This window comes from Colobus angolensis, unplaced genomic scaffold, assembly GCF_000951035.1.
Source record: "Colobus angolensis palliatus isolate OR3802 unplaced genomic scaffold, Cang.pa_1.0 Scaffold74, whole genome shotgun sequence".
NCBI lineage: Eukaryota > Metazoa > Chordata > Mammalia > Primates > Cercopithecidae > Colobus > Colobus angolensis.
The window spans coordinates 8,876,161-8,894,916 of record NW_012121154.1 but is presented as its reverse complement, the minus strand read 5'-3'; the positions used below and the strand labels follow the sequence as shown (position 1 = coordinate 8,894,916).

The 18,756-nt window shown below is 38.7% G+C and overlaps 1 protein-coding gene across 1 annotated transcript in view; it reads right to left on the bottom strand.

Moving 5' to 3' along the window:
- The window catches only part of MAGI2 (membrane associated guanylate kinase, WW and PDZ domain containing 2), a 1,457,999-nt gene that overhangs the window by 292,882 nt on the left and 1,146,361 nt on the right, over positions 1 to 18,756 (bottom strand). The gene's annotated exons all lie outside the window — the stretch shown is intronic.

Here is an 18,756-nt window from a genome sequence, read left to right as displayed (position 1 = left end):
ATGATTCAGCTAAAAGAACTAGAATGTGCGCTTGCTTTCTGGTCTACTGTGTTCATTTGAGATGAGTTTAATACGCAATAAAATATGTGGTCAAGAAATGAAATTTATACTGAATGGTGTTGAAGAAAAAAGCATCACCTGAGCTTTGCAGAGTCCCCATATCAAACAGGATGAATGGGAGGTAAATTCTTTGATAGAGTATAGCAACTAGAGTCTGCACTTTTTAGAGTTAGTCCTGGATTGAGAGACTGGGATTCAGGAGAAAGACTCTCAAGATCTTTGCAGAAGTTACAGAATGCATATGCAGGACAGTTGATGCTGAAATCAAACAAAAGTAGAGAATTCATATTCTACACGGTGAGAGGGCAAACTTGTAGGTATCAGATGCAGAGTGGCTTGAAGCAACTGTGGCCCAGCTAAACGGAGAGCTTATAGTCCAAGCACACTGTGAATTCCTATATAGCAGGCTGTTTGAAATTTAGAGTTCCTTTTCTGTGGGGAGAGTAGGAACCAACAATCCTGCTTTTAGTGGTGGGCCTATGTTGCTCTTTCTCTAGGATATAAACATCCCATGAAAGGGCTGGCATACACATTGATTTTGGTTCTTTGTGCAAACTGAAATAGAATTATGGCAGGCAAGCATGAAGAGGAGAGAAAGGATGGAGGAGAAACTGACAAATACTGAGTACTTAACTCTTGGCCAGTTACTATATATAATTTTCCTCAATGAAGCTTCATAACAACACAGACTTGCATTCTAATTATTCCCCTTTTAAAGGCAATGAGACTGACACATGGAGAGATCGGATTATTTGCTCTAAATCGCATGTCTCGTAAGTGGGAAGGCTGGACTTGGTCGTGTTTATTTCTAAACTGAATCTCTGCACACTTTTTTCTTTTTGATGTATGATTTCACATTGGCATGTGCACACATACTTATCATGTGTGTACACCCTGCACGTCCCGAACACAAACCACTTACAGCTTCAGAAAAGAAAGGAGATAAAAGCAGCAACATCTCAACAACCAGTTTTCCAATACTATGAATCAGATCATTTCAAAGCAGTTCCCAGAAACAAGGTAAGTCAACTGTAAGATCTAATTCTTTTCTCATGGGAGACAGAGTAAAGTAGCTGCCTGCCCCACAGGCTCTGCAGTCAATCAGTCCTGTATTCAAATTCCAGTTCTACCACTTGACTAGCAGTGTGACCTTGGGTGAGTTATTGAACCTGAGTCTTAGTGTCTTAATCTGTAATACCAGCATAATGCCTCCTTCCTGGGGTGGTTGTGAGGATTAAGAAAATAATGAATATTAGCATATGGTTTTGAGTACAGGCATGCTCAATAATTAGCAGCAGCTTGTATTACCGTCATCATCTTAATCGCCACCATCACTGTTATCATTTTTCATCCCTAAGAAAGGCTTTATTGGGGAAACTTTAGAAGCTCTGGGACCTTGCTCTAACTGCCTTTGGTGCTGTTTAGGAAGGGAGTGCTTCTAACAATGCTCTTTGTTAATGAAACTCATTTGTAAGGGGTTCAAAGTACAACCATCTATGTAAAATTGTTTTCCAATGGAAGTAAAATGCTATTGTAATGCTCTTGTGCACCAAGGCCTTGTGCATCATGACTGTGGTGCACAGTGAACTAATAATATCTGCGCCTGTAAAGCGTGTGAGCTATAAACTCTAACACTGTAAACTCTAACACTACCACCCTGTTTTGGAAGGACCAGAGTTTGATGCCTGTTTTCTCGTTTCTCCATTATTATGTAACTTCCTTACTAAAATCCTTTGAAGCCTTCCTATTACTTAAACATGTACTGTTCCTGATCTTGCCCTCACTCATTTCTGTAGCTTCACCTTTGGCCGCATCACCACATGTGCCTTCTACTTTGAACATACTTGGAGCTACTTTGATCAGTGACCCTCTATCAGACCTCTAATCTTTCCACGAGATTCAGCATATAAATAGTGCAGCATTTGAAGCAAGACAACCTGGGTTTCAGGTGGCATCTTGGGCACATTTCTAACTCTCTAAGCTTCAATATCTTTATCTGTAAAATGGGGACATTAATAGCTACATCATGGGTTGCTGTGAGGATAAGAGAAATGTTTAAAATGTTTGTATCTCCCTTAGATACCCAGGGAGAACCCAACAATGAAGGTATGGTGCTTATTTTTTTTGACGTACAGTTATTTCTTATTACTATTATTGTAGTGTTGCAGTGGTTACTGCCGTTATTCTGAGGATGTTTTTCCTCTCTCTCCTGTGTCTCCTTCCCTCAGCGCTCCCAGCCACATTCCCTGCCTGTGTGATATTCTTCCCCCTTGGGTTCTCAGAAAACTTTGAACAGACTTCTCTCATTGCAGTTTATTCACTTAAAAAAAAAATCCATCCACCGAAGCATTTATCCTTTAAGTAACAAATAATCCAATTACATTCTTTTTTTCTTTTTTTTTCTCTTGAGACCGACTCTTGCTCTGTCAGCCAGGCTGGAGTGCAGTGGCGCGATCTCAGCTCACTGCAAGCTCCGCCTCCCGGGTTCACCCCAATCTCCTGCCTCAGCCTCCTGAGTAGCTGGGACTACAGGGGCCCACCACCAAGCCCGGCTAATTTTTTTTGTATTTTTAGTAGAGACGGGGTTTCACTGTGTGAGCCAGGATGGTCTTGATCTCCTAAAAATATACAATTAAGTTATTATTGACTATAGTCACTATTCACTTATTTTCTTATATGCCACTTCATCATTAAGAGGATTTTAGGAAAACAACAACAAAAGTAAAAAAATTAGGGTGAAGTTAGTTGAATCTAGGTGAGAGATCAACAGAATTGATAAGATAGGTTCCTATTTGTTTACTAGAGTTTTGTTGCAAATTAGCTTTCAGCTTTTAAGCTGCTAATTCAACAGGAGAGAGAAAACAATTATACTATTCAGAGTATTTAAGATGCACTCAAGGCAGTTGTTTAGAAGGACATAGTATTCCTAAGTCTTATGTGATATTCCTTTCCAAATTTTGAATAAAGAGATTCCTGTGATGTAGTATATGGCATCCTAAATAATAATTTTACAATAATGAATTTCATACGCTACCCTAACTTTATTACAATGTGTTTTAATGATTAATTTTCATGCTGATTTCCTTCCCTAGATTGTGTACTCCTATATACGGGATACATGTGTTATTTATCTTTGTGTATTGAGCATTAACACAGTGAATGGAAAATAGCTTTTTTTGTTAAATAACTAGATGATGAGTGTGTGTTTTAAAACATTTATTTTCAAACATATGTCAATAACTTTAAGAAACCAAGAAACAGCTTTGAAATGTACTAGGATATCAACTTTTCTTGTTTCCTATCTGTTCTATATCCGTTTTGCTAAGTCATTGTTCGTCATATGCATAACTTTATCCTTAGAAAATACATCACAAAAACTTTCTGGGATGCAGTTATGCATGCAACAGAGTTCCTCCAACTTGCCACCTGCATGTAATTATTTTCTTAGAAAAGTTAATGTGTAGCCACCTGCTTTATGGTCACTATGTTGAAAATATTCCATTTATCATCAAAATGAGTTTCTAGAGTTCACAGAGAATGAAAACACCAATGAGCTAGTTTGGCATGCTTTGGACCCCACAGACAGCAGAAGCAGGGTATGGCTCTAGCACCATAAGCTAATTGCTACAGAACATTTCCATTGTCACAAATGAAGTCATTCATTTGAAACTTAAAATGCTCACAAGCTCTGAAAGACTTATCACAAAGAAATGTGATTGTAGCTGAATAGAAACTTGTCTTCCTTATGCTTTCAAAATGAATAGTTTCAAGTTCTTTCAGCAAGGATTTGGGGGTCTTACAATGTGTACAAAAAGATGTGAATGACAAATGCCATCCTTCTCATTGTTGAGGCTCTGTGAGATAAGTACTAGCTATTTCATCTAGCTTCCATACAGAACAAGAAACTGGGAAGCTACCAAGAGTTCTTACTATTTAATTATATCTAGTCTATTGTCATATTTTGCTAAGAGAATCTTGAGCTATTAAAAGTTAAAAGAGTAAGAGTCATATTCTGAAGTGGGTATATCTTGAAGACTCCATTTTCTCTTTACAGAAGGGAAAGACTACTGATGAGAGATGCTTCCAAATTAAAAATGGCAAAGGACTCAGGATATTTAAGGATGAAATTCCATTGCCTGATCTCTTTGTCCTCACATTCACTTATCTGCAGTCTGACTCTCTCCTCTTACCATGGAATGGAAACTTCGAGTAAGTTCCTATGTGGCAGTGCTTTAAAATTCCAGATGCACCAGAGAGCTTCAAAAACAAACAGAAAACAGAAGACTCAGGCCTACCCTAAATCAACTGATTCATAATTTCAGAATGAGATCCACAGACGCTGGCATTTTTTAAATGAAAGAAAGCTTCCCAGGTGTCTCTAGTGTGCAGCTAGGGCTGTGATCCCCTGGGTTAGAAGCTCAGAATGTGTGAAAAGCTGTTGCATAAGGAGTATCTTGCCTGATAAAATTTATGCAGAAGCCTCTTTTTCTGTATATGGCCTCAGGGGGGATTAGGAAATACAACTTTGCTCCTGAAGAGGACTTCGGCCTCAGAAGTTTCAAACAAGCACTGAGGGAAGGAAATATTTGCAGCTGATTAGAGGACATGCTGCCAAAGGTGGTCCCTGGTGCAGGTCCTATTTGCCTGTCATTTTCTTCATTGTGGAGAGGGAAGGGAGGAATTAGGAGGAAAGTCTTACATACTGACCCCATCAGTACGCACAGGACAGGTTTGCTGAAGGTTATCAAAGCCATCCCCCAACCCTTACCATCAATGCTCCATGTATATCTGTATCTCAGTCTGTTCACAACCCACCTTGCTTCTCCTGGGGTTTTTGCAGAGAGTCTCTTTTAGTGCATAGTCGTGAATGACACCTTTGTACCTGCAGGTTACTATCCCACCATCTTGACTTCAGTTGACATTTAGAAATAATCAGTGAGGAAGAGAGAAGGGAGCAGCTTTTAAGTGGAGACTGTTTCACAGATAAAATGTTTCCAAGGTATCCAAGGTGACTGTACTAATTATCCAAGGCATGAGGTACGTAGTGCTCAAATATTTACTGAATAAATAGATGAATGGAGCAAGGCAGGCAGGAAAGAAGACATATCTCACTGTTTTCTAGCTTCACTCTCCTGTGAAATACACAGTGTGGGCAGGGCACGATGGCCCATTCCTGTAACCCTAGCACTTTGGGAGGCCAAGGTGAGCAGACTGCCTGAGCATAGGAGTTTGAGACTAACCTGGGCAACATGGGAAATCCCGTCTCTACTAAAAGTATAAAAATTAGCCAGGCTTGGTGGCACAAGTGCCTGTAGTCTCAGCTACTTGGGAGGCTGAGGTGGGAGGATCACTTGAGCTTAGGAGGCAGAGGTTGCAGTGAACTGAGATTGTCCCACCATACTCCAGCCTGGGTGATAGAGCCAGACCCTGTTATACACACACACACACACACACACACTGTGGACAATCAGAACTTGGTGTGAAACTCAGGGCTAGTTTATTTGGTACAATCATTTTTACATTTGGGTAAATCCACAGAATCTTTCAAAACAGAATCTTTCAACATATTCCAGTGATAGGAGAAAATGTCATCCCACTTTGGTGATAAATGATTTAAATCTAAGGAACTGATAACTTATAGCAGCTGCTATCTTGGGTTACAATAGAAAAGTGTGAATAAGGAAAAGCACTATATTAGGGATGAAATGTGGGAGCATTAGAGAAGCAGCAACTCAGCACTGAGAGTGGGAGTGAGAGGACTGGCTTGGAGCTTGGCGTTGCGGCTCAGGATGACCACAATGCAAACTGGCTTCTTTTGGGACTTCCTGAATGAATGTAGTGTGGATTTCATGGTTGCTTGTAATCCCTAGGCTTTCTCTAACCCCAATTCCAATTCTCCATCTCTGCACTGTTACCACCTCCCATCTGAACCCCTAGACTATAGCTAAACTAGCAGGCAAACACAGACATTGCACCCTCCCTGACTATATTTTATTCATTTTAATATGAGCCTTGGGAAGACTTCATAACCTTTTCTCTACTGTCATGTTTGAATAAATGGAATAAAAACAACTTCATGCTTTGGAAACTATGGGAGGAAAATAACCCTAGAAGGATCTTCTGGAGCCAACTTCTGGAGGATGGAAGTCAGGATAGTATAATTATGAGCTTAGTCTCTGTAGTCATGATGCTCACATCCAAGCCCCCGCATATCCTAGGTATATAACCATGAGCACATCATTTACCCTTTTTGTGCTTCAGAATTTTTCACCTGTAAAGTCAGATAAAAATAATATTCACTGTATAGAGTTGTTGTGCATATTAAATGAGTTAAAATGGGTAAACTACTTAAGAATAGTGCCTGGATATAAGTACTCAACCAATGCTAACTATCATCATTCATCAAATATGTATTTCCCAAAGTATCTTGACTAGACACTATGGTTGGTAGGGGAGGGACAAAGATGAATCAAGCACATAGTCTAGCAGGGGAGAGAAAACAGGGGCAAAAAAGAATTATGATGTAAAACAAGGTTATATAATACAATGTATGCCTTACAGGGCTTTGAGATGCTGAATTTTAGAACTACTAAAGCCTAATGTTTTAAATATGTTATTATAAAATATGAGCTTTGAATAAATGGAAAAATGGAATCTATTTTACTTGGAGCATTTTTTAAAAACAGAATAATTGAATCCTGCCTCTTGAAAGATTTCTTCCCAATTCTAACACTTAAGTGATAATTTTCCTTCTATAAATGTTCATTCATTATTCCCTACTGTACCTGGGGGAATGTCAGTTTGCTTTGTGAATGTGAATGGGAAGATTGAGTCATTCACATGTTAATTTCTCCTGCTCTTCCTGGACATCAGGGTGTCTGCGTTGGGGAAATAGTATCCAGGTGGGAGGTGGAATCATGACCAACCGAGAATATCCACATATTGGCACTGAAACTCTTACAGCTGAGTCTGTCCTCCACTCCACACTAGGTTGAGCTTCTCAAAATGTATATTTTCACATAAATGAGATCTCTTCCCTCCCTCGGTAGTAATGCTAAGTTATTTAGTTAAGACATTAACCTGTAATGTGTATTTTATATATAAAGGAAGATTCATTACTAAGCCATTACTCTTCACTAATTCCATGGAAAACTTCGAATTAACTCCTAGCAGACATGGCTGTACGCACTGTCAATCACATCATGAAGTACCCAGGACCTACAAGGTACATAGATTCAATTTCAAAAAATTCAGAGCCACTAGGCATGCATTAAAAAATGTTGTTTTCTATCAATCCCTTCTCACTCCCATAAAGCATCTCTCTAAAATGTTATTGCTGAGTACAGGAGGAGATCATTGTTATCAAAGGTATTTCTAACCATCTGCTTCTAGATTGAGTGAAAGTAATGAACTATACGTTCATAGAATAGCTAAAGGAAAACTAAAAGACCACACTATTTCAAGATGTTTCTGAATTTGAGACAAGACTAATAAGTCCTCTTCTACTGGTATCTGACAACCTGACTAGGTAGTTTAAGTGCTTTATGTCTCATATGTAATTCCATTGATTCCTCAGCATTCTGGGTACTAAGGACACAAAGGTGAACATGACACAATCCTTTCCCCCAGGAGGCTCATACTCCAGTGGGGGAGACACACAAGTTGGATGACCAATCATTTCAGTTTGCCTGGAACTAAGGAGTTTCCTGGGATGCGGGGCTTTCAGTTTTCAAACAGGGATAGTCCTGCATAAGTTGAGTTACCCATTCTAGAAGAGGCCAGGAAAATATAACACAAGGCAAAAAGTGCTGAAATTTGTATGCATGACGTAAATACTCAGAAGGAGAAAAGACAACTTAGTTTGATGGTTCAGGGAAAGCTTCCCAAAGAAAGAGACATGTAAACAGATTGTAGAAGGATGAAAGTATTTTGCTGGATGGAGAAGGGGGCATTTTAGGAAGAGAGTAGTAGATATAGAGGTGTTCAGTAATACTCAAGTTCTGCCTACCTAGAGCACAAGGCTAGTGCACATGGACATGCATGTGATTGTGTATGGGTGGCAATGTGGGAGCAAGAGGTGTAGGGGAGTGGATGGAAGCTACAAGACTGGAAGGAAAACAGTTCCGAGACATGGTATGGAGTTTTGTTTAGTCTGAAGATCTCCCTACTTCCATTGAGACCTTAGTGTAATGGAACTGCAGCTTTTAAAGTCTCCGTCTTGGATGATATACCTTATTGCTGAACTTGGGAGCATTTAAGACGAGTTTCGCCACACATCACCCAAATAGGAAAGCTGTGGTTCTCCCTAGAATTCCCAAGCATTTTGGCATAATTTTCTGGCTACGTCCAGTGTCCTAGATATTGTTTTCACCTGGGGTATGAGGTTGAATAAGAAATGTTCCTTGAGTATGAAAAAGTCATCCAGGGAAATAGCCATTTCTGTGTACAGGGAAGGGTGAGAATAGTCTGACTTGTAACATACTCTATGTTGAACTGGATTGCTATTTCTTAATAAATTACTTATGAGTTGCTAAAATGTGCAGTCACAATATAACTTAACTGAACTCTAAAAAATATGCATTCATACATAATGATAGACATACACAGCCATGGATACAGGAATCCTTTGGAGCTTGACTCTAAGGAGAGTCAGAGAATTACCAAAGACACTCAGAATACTGGGCAACCACAAAGGCAACTTCACTGATGTCTGCGATTATCCAGGAAGGAGGGACTCGGGAGAAGAATGCTAGTGAGGGGAAATTGACATGGCTGTGGCAGATTCTGAAAGTCACCAGGCCATGAAAATAACTCCAATTCCATATAATACCCAAATTTCAGGTTTCCGAGATGAATATTCAGAGATGAGGAAAACAATAAAGAAGTATTATCCTTGACTACCAAGTCTTTATGACCACATAGACCAGGAGGAAATTAAATACATAGCAATTCCTTTTATATGCTAGAATGTGATGCAAGAGGGATTAGAAAACAAGTTTTAGGGAGAAAAGGATATATTGCTGGATACCTAGAATCTACATAGAATCTTTCAATACCTTGCCACTAAATGTGACGGCAAGGTCTAGGAGTGAGCGGGAGGCTACAATTCTGTTAGGTAAGGACCCTGGGAAGACAGAAGAGGCATGGAGAAAAAGTAGTGGGAATAGAGGATAAAGTTTCAGCAGCACTAAGAACAGAGAAAGGTGGCAATAAGTTGCTTCAGTGTTGTTTTTAATAGATTGGTTTATTGGGGACAGGTATTGTGACAGAGTTTTATATAATTAACACATTGTGTCTAAAATTATGCCATTACTAGAAGATCAAAGCTTTGCACAAATGAGATGCTAGTTTCATGTAACTGTAATGGGGGATGTATTTTCAAATATCTTGTTTGTTCTTTTCCATAATACAGATTTATATCCCCACAGTGGGCTGAGTTTGTGTTTTTCATCCTGAGGCTCTTAATAAAGAACAGGAAAGGTGTGATGTTGGATATTTCTGAAGAAAATTCCATTTGTGCACTTTTAAAGTTAATTCCAATTCAGATTTAAATTCTGTTTAATAGATGCCAGTTTGTTGAAAGAAACAGTTGTACGAGGAATGAATGTCAGCCTTGTAAAAAAACAAAGGAGAGACTAAAGGGAAGATAGTGGATGGCAGAGTGGGATGGGAGCTAATATTCACTTAGTAAATACTATATGTTGACCCTCAGTGAAATAGGTTGCATGCTTTTAAATCACTTGCTCTTCCGAGAGGGTAAACCATTTTCTGCAGATCTCACATTAAGCAGCAGATGCATGAACAAAGCCTAGCTCCATGTAGTGCCAACATCCAAGAACATCAAGTTATGTGTTTCTGCTACAAATATACACTTAACTTTTATAGTAAAATTATTTATGTATGTACAGACAAGGGCTATGTCTGGTAATCTGCAATACACTTCAGTCAGGTGATTCTCAACTTCTTATCAGTTTTCATTATGAAATTGGAAACTTTAAAAACATTGTAAATTATCTGCTGATTTTCTGAAGACAAAAATGTGAAAATTCAGATTTTGATATATTAAATATTTTTAAAGAACTCAGTGATTACATGCATAGAAACAGGGACTGAACACGTTTTACCAGAAAATGTGTGTGTGTATGCATTTTACATATTGGAAAAAGTGAGAAATGAAATGGTAATGAGGGCATGAATGAGGAGTCGGGAGACCTGGCTTTGTGTAACAGCTTTCAAACCAGAAGGATCTGTTCCAAGGGTTGTCTTTCAGCTTCCCTCAGGGCAAGTCCTAACATCCATTTCTTGAACTCACTGCCCTTACCGACTCTGGAAGTTGAGTGTGGGTCATGTCTCTGGCAATTATGATGATAATAAGGTGATTCTGTGCTAATATTTACGAATAAGATTACAATTCTATGTGAGGGAGAATGGAGGTAGTCAACAATGACAAAACTACGTATGTCTTGTCTCAAACTTATAAAAGAATGCTGTACATTGTAGGCCAGGTTCAGTTCTTCTGAGGGCCAGTGATCTAAGAAGAAATGGAGCAATTTGTTAAAGGTTACAGACTTACAGCTAGATAGGAGTAAGTTCTGGTGTTCTGTACCACTGTAGGATGACTATCATTTACAATAATATGTAGTCTCAAACAGCTAGATGGAGGATATGGAATGTTCCCAACACAACTAAATTATAAATGAGATGATGGATATGCTAATTACCCTCATCTGATCACTATACTTTATAAGTTTCAAAACATCACTATATACTCCATGAATATGTATACTTATTATTTGGCAGTTGAAAGATTTTATAAAAGGACATAGAAACATGTCACTTAGCAAGGAATTTTTTTATGTATCAGGGTGGAACCTTGAGTGCTGGTGGGAACTCTTCCCAAATACCCACATAAAAGTCACCTGTAAGGGGTGCACTTCTCACTCCCTCTGTGCTATATTCACCACCAAACCTTGGACACCAACAAAGGCAAGGGGTGCCACCCGACTCTCTGATATCCTCAATCTCACTGGGATTCACCAAAGTGAAAGCCACTTCCAATGAGTCTGAGTGGTCCTTCTCCTCCATTTTCAGACCAAAACAGCATTTTGGGTTTAAGCTACAATTGAAGATTTGGTCTACCACTCACTATCTTTGAGAAATTCCCCAATGTTTCTGAACTGCAACTGCCTCACCTGTAAATATTCTAGTCATTTCATAGGACTGTTTTGAGGAGCAAACAAGATAAAATATATGAAAATGTTTCAAGATGAAGCACTGTATACATTTATTTTTGACATTCTTGGAATATTCAGAGCCTGGGAGTCAAATGCAACTTCAATATGGACAGTGTGAAGACTCTTAATTCTTGTCCTGGGCTGCAACAATATTTTTATCACCTACTAGTTTGATAGCCTGGCTTCTTTAAGTTTCATTTTCTGTGTTTGTAAAATAGCAGTAATAGTATCTCCCTTTAAGCATTGTGGTGGTGATTAAATGAGTTTTACAAAATGCCTAATACACACCAAGTGCTTAATAATGGTAGCTATCCATATTTTTTTCTCTGGCTTAATAGTTACTAAATAAGACCCCCTTGGAGATAAAATTTACATATGAGGTCAGTGCCCCAAAATAAATTACTAAGCAATACCAGCAAAAAAGAAAGATAACCATTCCTGTCATTTTATTTATCTGAAAATATATTCACATTATTTTGATGCCCAATTAAAACTGGAGAAAGTGAAGTAAGAATAATAGAATGAAGGGGTCCTGTCATCCTCCACAGGTGAGTGTTGTGCTTAGTGGAAAGTTGAATTAAGATCTTTACATTACAACAAACTCAACAAGTAGGGCTTAATAAGCTTTCAGAGATATGTAACCTTATGAAAAGTTTGAGGCTACATTTATGCAAAACTAATTTTATTAGCATAATGAATAGACTTTTTTTTTCTTTTGCTTTTAGTAGATCCAGTTAACCTTCTCAGACACAGAATAGAATTTCTTTTCTTTATACTAGTAATTTGGCTTACTTAACTGTATTAAACTGAAATGTGAAATTTGTTGATTAAAGTTTTTATGATTCATCCATTTTTATTATACAATTAACTCAGTCTATGTAATATAATCTCATCTAATTAAATATGGAATCATCTGATAAACACTAGTAATAAATACTGTTTAACGATATCATTTTTTATTGTTAAAAAAAAGAAAACGAATTTTCCTTTCTAAGGTGTTCAGCTTTGACAGTAGTTAAAAATATATCTCTGGGCTGGGTGTGATCCTGGGAAGTCGAGGCTGCAGTGAGCAGTGATTGTGCCACTGCACTCCAGCCTGGGTGACAGAGCGAGACTCCGTCTCAAAAAAAAGAAAATAAAAAATATATATATTATGTATTCTCCACATATGTGTGTATATATATACACATACATATATATGTATCTATATAGGTGTATATATACACATATATACATGTATACATATATATACACGTATGTATACGTGTATATATGTTTATTCCTCATGCTTGGCCTGGCCTACCCTTCCGCCATTGCAACCTTGGGATATGAGGGACCCTATCCTTCCTGCATCACCGCCCTGGGATGTGGGGCATCCAGGGGCGGCAATCCAGGTGCCACAGGCAGCCTGGGACTAAAGCTGGGGGCAAAGGAAGGGCCTTAGTCTCTGCCTTTCTATAAGGCTATTTTAAACAGCTCTAAGATTTGTACAGGCATAATTTGTCTATGACCTACTTGTTCAGGAGAGTGTTTTAGAAAACCAACAGAACAACCAGTTACTTTGGTTTCAATATTGGCAAAAGGGACCTGGAACATTAATGGGAGGGAGCCCTGCCTTGTGAAAGGGGCATCTCTTTTTAACTCCCACCTTGTCATATACTATACTCTGTGGCTGTTATAATGTGAAGAAATGCTTAGGGACAGCAGGAGCTTACTCTTATACAAAGGATATTTTAGAGAAGCATAAACTAGGAAGATGTGTGACCAAAAGGTGGCAGGGGTCGCCCTTGCTCCTTTCCTGTACTTTGGGGTCAGAATCAAATAAATTACTTTGAAAGAAAAAAACAGTTCTTATCTACCTTTTTTTGTTCATAAACTTATCCTTTATCTTTAGTAATGCCCTTTTAATGTCAGTATTAATATCAGCCCTCATGTCTTTGGATATCAAGTATATTTATATATTTTTTTCTATAGCTTGGAAAAAGGATCCATGATAATAATTTGCCCTTCTGAGAGGCCTTCTTTCCATAACACTCATATGATGGGATTGTTAAAATCGTTAAAATAAAAGAGTGGTAATATATGTTACTGTTTAACCAAACAAAAAGTAGAAATGGAAGAAAATGCTTTAAAAATTTTAAGTATTTTTTGATCAGCAACTGTAATGAGAAAATACAGAGGCTTACAGAAAATAGGCCAAATTTATTCTTGTTAAGATACAGTGGCAGTGAGTTAAAAGAGATCTTAGCAATCACCTAATCCAAACCATTCAATTAACAAATAAAAGCTAGAGAGGTTAAATGTAATTTTGCACTAACCTGTAAATTCAAAATTGTGGATGGAAAAAACATAAGCTATGACTAACATTATGACTTATGACACACAAAAGGAATTTTGAAAAACATTACCTGCATATTGAAAAAGAGATGAATTATAGTTCTCATGTGGGGATGAAGTGGTAATACATTTTACCCAGTTAGGGTAAACCATCTTCTGTTTTATTATTCAATTATAGGATGCCCAAAGAATAATATCTGTCTGCTTTGGTTTGACTTCCTCAGTTTAACTAAGTTTCTTCATACCTTTGACACTGTTGGCATCTCTTGGGCTGAATGTGATCCCAGTTATGTATCTATTAAAGATCTAGGAGATGCAAATGCCAGCCAACTACTTTAATACCAGAAAGAATTATTTTCCAACACCAAAGGAAAAAAAGTGGCAGTGTTGTTTTAATATGCCAGTCACCAACAGGATAGGATCTTGAGGAAATTTTAGGATAATTTTGACTCAGCCATTTTCACTTTATGTGCTAAGTTTAGAACTTAATCTCAGCCTAAGATATGATTCCAAAGTATGTAATGATACAGATTGTTAGCATGAGACAATCTGCAGTTCACGCACAAGCAGCAGAACATGTTCAATCTCGAGAGAGGAAAACTAATAAGCTATATGAGCAACTGTTCCACAAATAATAGAATAATCATCATCTATTTGTCATAGAACATTGCCTTGGTGAGTGGCAAACAGGATTGTCCAATGAAAGATGCTAGCAGTGTTTTCTGGGTTGCCTAGCAATGGGCTACCTGGGACAAGGGTCCCCTCTTCCAGCAGGACAGCACTTCTCACGCAGCTCACATCCAGCTCCAAAGGTTGTCTGCAACTCTCTTAATCAACAATTCCCCAAGTTCAGACTGTCTTCCCCGCCTTCACAAGGCCATTCATCATATAAAAATGATGGAGTAGAAGGAAGGAACATGGTCCTTCTTTGGCAGCAGAGAGCGTGGTGTCTCCAGCTGTGAGCGTTCCTGCCCTCTCTTCCTAGGACGTCAAGGGGTGAGGGTCTGTGTACTGCACACTGTTACCCTCTGCCAGGAAGTTTCCCTGCTTCTGTGCTACCCTGTGTGCTCTTGTGCTGTTTGTCTATGCTTAGCCTCTCCAGAAGTGCCTAAACAAGGGCCTGATTTGTTAGATTCAGAAAAAATGCTTGGGCCAGATGTGGTGGCTCACTCCTGTAATCCCAGCACTTTGGGAGGTCAACACGGATGGATCACGAGGTCAGCAGTTCAAGACCAGCCCGGCCAAGTTGGTGAAACCCCATTTCTACTAAAAATACAAAAATTAGCCAGATGTGGTGGCGAGTGCCGGTAATCCCAGCTACTCAGGAGGCTGAGGTAGAGAACTGCTTGGACCCGGGAGGCAGAGGTTGCAGTGAGCCAAGATCGTGCCACTGCACTCCATCCTGGGTGACAGAGTGAGACTCCATTTCTCTGGGGGGGTGGGGGGGGAAGCTTGAAGACAAACACAACTGCCCCCCGCCCCACAAATGTGTTTATGTTGCAGCTATCTTTATTTACAAATATATTCTCAAATAAATGTTGGTGAGAGGAATAGTTCCTTTGCTTTTTATTATTGACTTTAGGACAAAGAAAATGTTTTAGAGTTATAAAAATTGTTTGCAAAAAATGGCATTTATTTTAACTTGTTTTATTTATTTTAAGTTATTTATACATAACTGACATCAAGGTGAATAATTCATTGTTATTTGTAAAAGTCCATCTGCGATTAAACCAATTTAAACTTCTGGGTGCCTAAAACATTCTCTATGTGAAACCAGAAGATTTGTTAAGTAAGGTTGTTGATAAGATGTAAGAGTCGCTAATAAAAGTGTATTTAATTACAGAGTCAAGTTTTCATCCTTTCATGTTCAGTTGGAAAGACATTTAGGGGTGGGGGAGTGTGACTAGGATAGAGAGCAAATGTCCATGCTGGCTTAGAATGAGCCAGCAATGGTGAAGTGTCTCACAGCAGGAAAAATGACCTCTAACTTCAGGAATACGTAGATAAGCACCTCCAGATCTTGCCTGGATGGTAGTGGCGAGAAGAGAGACTGGCCAGGAGACTTCTTTTCATGTGAAAGGATTGTGGTATAAAAACATTTGAGGGGGCTGGGTGCGATGGCTCATGTCTATAATCCCGGCACTGTGGGAGGCTGAGGCGGGCGGATCACTTGAGGTCAGGAGTTTGAGACCAGCCTGGCCAACATGGTGAAACCCCACCTCTACTGAGGTGTGGTAGCGTACCCCTGTAATCCCAGCTACTCGGGAGGCTGAGGCAGGAGAATTGCTTAGAACCTGGGAGGCAGAGGTTGCAGTGAGCCGAGATTGCACCACTGCACTCCAGCCTGGGAGACAGAGTAAGACTCTGTCTCAATTAATAAATAAGTAAGTAAGTAAGTAAGTTTGAGGGACTCTGTCATGAAGAGTAAAGGGAAGCCATAAGCCTTTTAACTGACTGGTAGTTGAAAGAAACATTAGGAAAGTAAGAGCCAGTTGAAGTTTTTATGAGTGAGCAGCACAGAGGGTGGGAGAGGTAAGTGGGAATTATCAACTATGAACTATCAGAAAAGTTAACGTAGTATAAAGAGCATGTGTGTGGAGCTAGGAGACCCCCTAACTTACTGCTAGTATCTTAGGGACTCATGTCTTTTGAGGCTGATGACTGGTTTTATCCAGGCTGGAAGAAATGATGCCCCAAATTATGAAATCAGTCTGGGTCAGCTAGAAAGACGTAAAACGTTAAACCAGTCGAAAGTTAAGGTCAAATAAGTTAATTAATAAAAAAGCTGGCTCTAGTTCAGTTAGAGGTAGGACACTTACTGTTTGTTTTGACATCCTTGTTCCTTTTGTTCAACTATAAAGTGTAGTTTACTGATTTATGCTTGTTTAATAGAGGAAAATATGTTGTAAAGTATAAAAATTGAACTTATTAACATAAAAATACAGCAACTCTATTGAGAGACTGTTTTTTGTTCTAAATGGCATCAGCATTGCTTTGACCTTATCAGTCATATTTCCTTAGAAAACTCAGTTAACTCCTTTGAGATTTGATCTTCTCTTTTGTACATGTTGTGACTGTCATCTGGGATGATGGATGTAAAAGCACATTAAAATAAAAGTTAAAATAAAAAGTTAAAATAATGCCTTACACATTAGTATTTCTACTATTATTATAACGAATTCCCAGCTATATAAGATGATACATATTCTAGATAATTATGACAATATAACCTCCTTATGAATGGCTGAAGACTCAACCCCTTTGGAAGCCCGTTTCTGCAGCTATGGAACTTTTTTTTGTTGTTGTTGTTGAGACGGAGTCTCGCTCTGTCGCCCAGGCTGGAGTGCAGTGGCCGGAAGCTCACTGCAAGCTCCGCCTCCTGGGTTTACGCCATTCTCCTGCCTCAGCCTCCCGAGTAGCTGGGACTACAGGCGCCCGCCACCTCACCCGGCTAGTTTTTTGTATTTTTTAGTAGAGACGGGGTTTCATCGTGTTAGCCAGGATGGTCTCGATCTCCTGACCTCGTGATCCGCCCGTCTCGGCCTCCCCAAGTGCTGGGATTACAGGCTTGAGCCACCGCGCCCGGCCTGGAACTGTTAATAATTCTGAAGAAACGCTTTTTTTATTCATTGTGGCACACTTTGGCCATGGGATTATATGTTTCTTTCCAAATCAAAGTTTCTCTTAGGATTGTTCACTTTTTGAAGTCTACTGTAATCACAAAAGTACTGGAAAAGCAAGTAATGCCAAAAAGAGAGGCTTTCTACATATTATTGGTATATACAAGATTAAAAAATACTAACATTTATTGAACACTTACTGAACATATCTATGTTAAGTGCTAAATACCAACTCTGGAATAAGACTGCTTAGGTTCAAATTCTGGCTCTATTATATAGTACTTATAAAAATATCTATAGCTCAGTTTCCTTACCTATAAAATAGGGATAATAATATAGACTTTCTAGAGTTTCTGGGAAGATTAAATCAGCTAGTACATGTAAATCACTTGGAATAACACTTGGCATGTACTAAGTGCACAATAAGCGTTCCTCCCCTCCTCTCCCCTTCCTCATTTCTTTCTCATCTTTTTCCTCCTCCTCCTCCTCCTCCCTCCTCCTTCTTGTCTATAACCTGCCTACCCAAGATCTCACAGCTGGGGAGCTACAGGGTTAGCACACTGTGCAACTCTGCAGCCCATACTTTTGGCCACTCAGAGATAGTAATTGATATGTCCAAATGCTGTTTATAAGATTTAGAGCTTTCCTTAGTGAGATTTTAAAAGGGTAGTCTTTCATATTTATTTCTAATTGCAAATGTTTCATATGTTTACTGACTTTTTATAAACTTTAAAGTTGGGAACATTTTTCCTAGAAAATTTAGAGAGCTACTCAAAGGCATGAAGCATTATTAAGATAATATATTGAGTTCAAGTTCTAACCACTTCCCAGCTTGCTACATCATGATGGATACCAACCACTAACCATGAAATGAATGCAATTTTTCCATTTACATTAAATGTTATGTTGAAGATATTATGCAGTATTTTTCATACTTTCTGGAATTGCATACAAATAATGTTTTATAGTAGATGTGTGACATCACATGAAAAACTTGTAAAACCTTTACATGAAAATCACATCTGCCAGTCTCCACTATCATTTTAACTACAGTTATATGGTTTGCTTCTCTGTCTCTGCCAGAGAAGGCAGTTTTGCATGAAAGTTGTCCCAGCAAATCGTGTCTTCTGGACCAGCAGCTAGTTAAGCAAATTGTGTAGCTGCCATTAAAACCAAAATGTACCCAGCAGACATAATTTCACAAAAGAGGAGAGAGAACCACATTTGTACAAAAGTCACAGCTGTTCAACTCTTCATTTTGCACATTGTTATTAAAAATTTTCCTATCTTTATGAACAGTGACAGTTACATTCCTAGCTAGCAATTTTAGGACTTCTTAATACATAGTGCTAAGTGTTGCACCATCACGGATTTGGTGTCTGTCAGGAAAAATTGGGCTAAGTTCTTTCTGCTGCTATATAGTCAGAACTTGGTCTGTTTGCACAGACAGCAGATAAAATTTAAAAAGATGTTAAGTAGGGCCCATTGTTCTCTAAAATAGCTGT